The 6,126-nt window shown below is 55.5% G+C and overlaps 1 pseudogene; it reads right to left on the reverse strand.

Moving 5' to 3' along the window:
* Positions 1 to 1,058: 1,058 nt before the first annotated feature.
* LOC137905762 (leucine-rich repeat-containing protein 4B-like) lies at positions 1,059 to 4,172 on the reverse strand (annotated as a pseudogene).
* Between the last annotated feature and the right edge of the window lie 1,954 nt (positions 4,173 to 6,126).

A 6,126-nucleotide genomic window follows, 5' to 3' on the forward strand; every position in this document is an offset into this window, starting at 1 on the left:
CGGGATTCGTTTTCCTACGCGCTGTAAAATACTACTTAACGATTTATTCACCCGGCCGATAATCCTGTCATCACTACGACCATCCCGATCATTATTATTGATACGCGCTGCTCGATACCGAACCACGATGAGTTCTTCCCGTTTCCGGCGACTCCGTTGACGCGCCGTGCGACAGGAGACGGAAACACTTCGTGTGGCTACAAAAAAAAAAAAAAATGTCCCGACCAAAATAAATTGAGTCCAACACTTTTCCGGGTTTTCCGGTTCTCTCCGGGACAGCGGGAGCGGCCGTCCTGTTCCGGGTGGGACGAGCCGTTTCACATGTGTATTCTTCAGACGTCGTTTTCAGTCAGAAGCGCGATAAAGGTTCTTTATAATTTATTTCTTTGAATGAAAATATATTTACGGTATATATAATATGTACTTCCAATCCTTTTTTTTATATATATACTGTACATCTCTCGTCCTCGATGCTGTGATGCGTCTCCGCTCCGACGGACCAGTGAAGGTGTAAAAGTGAAAACTCTGGAAAGAACGTTCCCCTTCGCTTTGTCTCCCGGTTCCTCCCGGAACGGTTCCGATCCGCGTCGGATCCGGACGCGGTCGGCGCGCCGCTCTCATTAAATGCCTTTGTTTTGTGTAAGTGCTTCCTGGACACCTGGGACCGCACCGCCCACCCAAACCTTTGTTTGCTATCTAGCGTCTCGTCTGATGTCTCCCTCTAAATATATACACCGAACGTGTCTGGAAATATGCGGAGCAATCCGTGGAAAGCCTCGAGGCCCGTTGGACGCGGGACCCTTCGTAGCTTCCCACTGTGATTGTGGACGCAAATGGCAAGAAGGAGGCTCGACCCTCGCCTTTGGGCGCGCTGCTGGCTCCTCTCGGTCTTCCGACCTGCTCCTCTGTCGACAGACCGACGACACAAAGCAGCGACAGTGTGAAATAGAACCTTTTCTGAGGACATCAGGCTACAATGAGTCTCGTACACAGTCCGTCTCGCCGTCTCTGTCCAGCATCTCGTCTTCCTCACCTCCTGTTTCCGCTCTCGCTGTCGCTCAGATCTGAGTCTCCTGCACGTTTTCCTTGGAGCCGCTCTTGAACAGCAGGGGCTCGTTGTGGCTTTTGCCCATCAGGCCTTTCAGAGAACTGTGGAGGCCCAAATGGGGCAGGGTGCCCCCGGCGGGCGTCCCGCCGCAGCTGGAGGTCGGAACCTGGGAGCAGGATATGGACGTGTTCTGCGAGAGAGTGCAGGGCGAGGGGTTGTTGTTGTTGTTGAGGCCCCCGCCGGGACACGAACCCATGCCCAGGCTCATCATGTTGTTGTTGAAGTGGTGGTCTTGTAGTAGTGGTTGAGGTGCTCCGTCCGGGCCAGGTTCGGGAGGTTGACGACCTCCGGGGTGGTGCAGCCTGAGGCTCTGCCCCCCTCCGATCCCGCTGCTTCCACCCTGCGTCATGGTGGAGCCACCTGAGATTCCGCTGCCCCGCCCGCCGGCTCCCGCCCCCAGCTCGTCCTCCACGTTGATGATCTCGATGGCGCGGGCTGGACCGTGATGCTTGTGCAGCTGGTGCTGCTTCCTCAGCTTGTAAAACACCACCAGCATCACCGCCGCCATGAAGGTGATGGCTACGAAGCAGCCGATGATGATCTTAGTGGTCTTCATCACGTCGTCCAGGCCCGAGAAGCCCGGCTCGGTGATGGGCACGATGAAGGTGGGCCGGGTCGCCCGAGGAGAGGACGAGGGCCAACCGGCCGACAGAGAGGACTCGGTGGTCGGGAAGCCTCCCGGCCGCAGGCGGCCCGAGGGGCGTCGGGCTCGGGTGAACGCGGATGAAGGTCTGATTGGTGGCCACCAGCGCAGACTCCTCCTCTCCTTGGGTGTCCACCGTTTCCACGGTGACCGTGGTGAAGTAGGTGTAGTTGACGCTGGCGTCGGCAGCGGTGACATTGAGGACGGCCGTCGCCGTGGTGTTGCCGGCGGCGTTGGTGACCATGCAGGTGTACTGGCCCGTGTCCCGCAGGGTGACGTTGGTGAAGTTGAGCGTGCCGTCGTGCAGGACGGATATCCTCACCTTGTAAGAGCCGTGGGTCATCAAGGTGCCGTTCGGGGTGATCCAGTTGACGGACGTCGTGGAGGTGCTTGTGCGACACTTGAGCTCGGCCGCCATGCCCTCGGTGACGTTCAGGTCCGTGGGCGGCTCCACGATCACGGGCGCATAGCAGGTGAAGTGGCTCTGGTCCAGCTCGCCGATGTACTTGCCCTTTAAGAACGGCGGGGCGTGGCAGCGGGCGCAGCAGGTGGTGTTGCTGGGCACCGTCTCCTTCAGCCACCAGCTCAGCCACAGCACGTCGCAGTTGCAGACCCAGGGGTTGTGGTTGAGGTGGACCCGCTCCAGCTGGTGCAGCGGCGTGAAGAGGTCGTGGGGCAAGGAGTGCAGCGAGTTGTGGGACAGGTTGAGTTCCTCCAGGCTCTTCAGGTCATCGAAGGCGTTGCGCTCGATGACGGACACCTGCGAGTGCATCAGCCACAGCTTCCGGAGCGACACCAGGCCCTGGAAGGAGCCGGGTCGGATGATCTCCAGCCGGTTTCCGACAGCTCCAGTTCCTCCAGACGCAAGAGGGCCGTCAGTTTGGGAATGTCCTTTGAGGCCGCACATGCCGAGGTTCAGGTACCGCAGATTAACGAGTCCGACAAAAGCCGCGTCCGAGATGAAATCCAATTTCTTGAGCTCCCCCAGGTCCAGGCGGCGCAGCGAGGGCACCCGGTGGAAGGCGTAGCCCGGCAGAGTCTCGATGGGGTTGTTGCGCAGCCAGAGCTCGCGCAGCTTGCTGAGGTACTCGAAGGCGTGCGACGGCACCAGCGTGAGGCGGTTGTCGAAGAGCTCCAGCGTGTTGAGGTTGGGGAGGCCATTGAAAGCGCCGACTTCAATCTGACGGATCTGATTCTTGGAAAGCTGCAGGATCTCCAGGTGCCTCAAGTGCTTGAACGTGTCCGACTTGATGACCTGCGGGAACAGAAAGCGACACGTTTTTATTCCGGCCGGTCCGATTTCGGATGTCAGAGTCGTAGCGTTAGCCGGTTAGCCGCTAACAGAAGCGACTTAAATCTCTGATTGTTTGAGATGCATCTGCGAAACACGCTGGAGGCCGGCCGTCGCCTCCTCTGTATTTAGAGCAGGAGTGGAGGAGGAGGCAGGGGGGGGGGGGGGGTACTCAGTGAAGGGAAAAGAGAATCTAGGATGCCTTCAGGTGTCGAAGCATTTTTAGATTTATAATCATTTCGAGCGCCGCTGCAGGACAAACCGAATCCGACTGAAAAACACTGAATTAATATTGTTTTTATTTCTTTTCTAAATCCTGCGGCGCGGCGTCCCACTTCTGCTCCGCCGCACGCCGCCCAATGGGACGCTTCCTCCGAGGAGCAGGAGCCGTGGCGGCGCCGCCCCGTCGAGCAGTTTGACACGATAAGAGACGCACCGGACCGTTTTAGCAACGCTCGGGCTACTCTTTGCTTTTCATTACAGAAGATAAAATATAATGGGAATGGATTTTAAAAAATCACAAAAAGAGCAAAAGCACCGTCAGCAACATCAGGAGGGATCCAATTACTTCCAATGCTGCCCGCAAAGAGCCAAATCAGCCCGACGCTGTTTGGAGATGTGGAGATTCATCTGCTTTGTGTCGATGGTCTGCGGTTAAATGTCACGGTGTCATGGAAATATGCCCGCCTTCGTTTCAGGACATGGTCCCGCAGGTCAGTGGGAATAGAAATGTTCCTGTGAGCCTGAGGAACGTCCTCGGCTAGAACCGGGACCCGACGCTACCCGAGGAACGTCCTCGGGCAGAATCTGGACCAAAATACACCTGAACGCATCACCAACCAGCTAAAGGCTACTTGGCTATTAACGCTGGGGGCGGGGTTTACCTGTATGGAGTTCTCCTGCAGGTTGAGGTACCGTGTGTTCACTGAGATGCTCTCCGGCACCTCCTCCAGGTTTTGCCTGGTGCAGATGACTCGGCTGGCCTGGTTGGAGCAGGTGCAGAGGTAGGGGCAGGAGGACGCGGCTCCCACCGACTCCGGCCCGGGGAGGAGGAGCCGCAGTAGCAGCTGGGCCAATAGAAAGAGGAGGGGGGAGGGGCCGGGGAGGCAGGTCAGCGTGGCGATGCGCATGGCAACTGGGACATGACCCTGCTCGTTAATCCGAAGGTGCAGGTGAGTTGATGCCACGCCGGCGGATCGCAGCTTGTTCTTTCTAATTCCACATCCTCCGAGACGCTTTTTGTCCTCCGTTTCTACCTCTTGTTTTTTTTTTGAAGATATAAATATGCAGGTAAACAGATGTTAGTCCCTTTTTCTCCGGCGCCGTCTGGGGATTTGGGCGAGGCGAGAGGAACCCGCGAGTTACTGTTGAAGAACACAAAAGAGAGGGAGAAAGAGAAGAGATATTAAAGAGAGAGCAACGAGTAAAGAGAACAAATGTCGACAGTACGGCTTATCATCGGAGGGACCCCCCCCCCTCGAAAGAAAAGGGTCTTTGAGGAGCATTAGCATTAGCATTAGTCACTGCTCATATCAAATCCCACATAATCCCAGAGCAGAAATCCAATCCTTGGTGGAAGATCGTTTCTGTCATTAACAGTCCAAGGAGGTGGCGAGGAGACGCAATCAGGAGGAGGACAGCCAGGTATTTCTGTCTGTCTTAAACGTTTCCATCGGCGCCGTCCAGCGATGATGCGTCTCTTCATGAGAACACGCTTTCTTCTTCTTCTTCTCTTTTACGCCGGCTTTAGAGCTGCACTTATTTTCATAATCAACTAGAGCTGCTCTCAGCGGAGCTCCTGCATCTGCCAAGGCCGAACGGTCCTTCACGTCTCCTGCTCGTCTTCCTCGACCCAATCAGTTCAGTGGATTTTTAGCTTTAATGAGGGGAAATCTTTTTTTTCTATTTTTAGTTCCCTTGATTGCTACGTTAAATAAAGTGGAAAGAAATCCTGGATGTGGAACAAATTCAGTGGATTTTCGTGGAAACATAATCGTATAACAGACTAGCGGGACTCAGGTGACATCACAGCCTTCTCGGCTACACAGGTGAACGTCATTAGCAGCTACATTAGCAGAATTTCCTGTCAAAACGCCCAGGTGAGGGCGGACTATAGCAGCCAATGGCAGAGTCCAGCGAGCCGAGGCCCGTTCTGCAGCGGCGGCGGGGCTAAAATGCTAATTCCATTCCACGGCATGGCGCGCTCCGGGGGGGCTGGAGAATGGTGCAGTCCACTAATGGATGGCCGGAGGAGTCGGGCTCCGCCGGAGAGCCTCTCTTCCAGCCTGCAGGTTATTTAGACCCGAATAACCTGAATCAGGACATCCAGCAATCCGGATACGGTTATTAATGACGATGGTTGTAAAGACGGGACTTTGACACGCGGCGCAGCAAGAAAGGAGATGAGGAGAAGGATTATTAATCTGATAGATGACTGTATGGCTTCAGGCAGAGTAATAGATGAATACTGAACAGCTGCAGAGAGGAGGAGGAGGGAAGAGATGGGGATGGAGACAGATGGAGGGAAGGTTGAGTGAAAGCAATGATGAGGGATAAAGACCCAGAGAGAGGAGCAGAGAGGAGATCGGTAGTAAAAGAAAGAGAGAGAGAAGAAGAGACGCGTTAATATTAATGGTCTCTCGCCCAGTGAGAGAGAGGAAGACAGGGAGGACAGAGGGAAGAATATAAAGCAGGCGGAGGCGGAGGGAGCGGGGACAACACGGAGAGGCATAGAAAACAGAGATGGAGGGATGAATATGAAATGGAAGGAGAGGTAGAGGGAGGCGGGGTCAGGATGGGCGGGGCCACATTCGATCAATAAAGTGCGCCCAGTAGTTCAAAAAGGGTGCTTTCACAAGGACACTGTGATGAATCCTACTGCCTGAGTCTGCCCCCCCCCCCCCCAACACACACACACACACCTGAGCTATTCCAGGTGGAGCTGGTGAGAGGGAGGAGTCTACCTGCAGCTCCTCCACCTCCTCAAAGGTAGAAGCGCCTCCTCTCTGAGAACTCTTTTACAAACAAACTCTCCCCCTCTTATTACCGGTACTCCCCCCCCCCCCCCCCCCCCCCCGGTGCAAT

Source organism: Brachionichthys hirsutus, chromosome 16 (genome assembly GCF_040956055.1).
Source record: "Brachionichthys hirsutus isolate HB-005 chromosome 16, CSIRO-AGI_Bhir_v1, whole genome shotgun sequence".
In the NCBI taxonomy this organism is placed as follows: domain Eukaryota; kingdom Metazoa; phylum Chordata; class Actinopteri; order Lophiiformes; family Brachionichthyidae; genus Brachionichthys; species Brachionichthys hirsutus.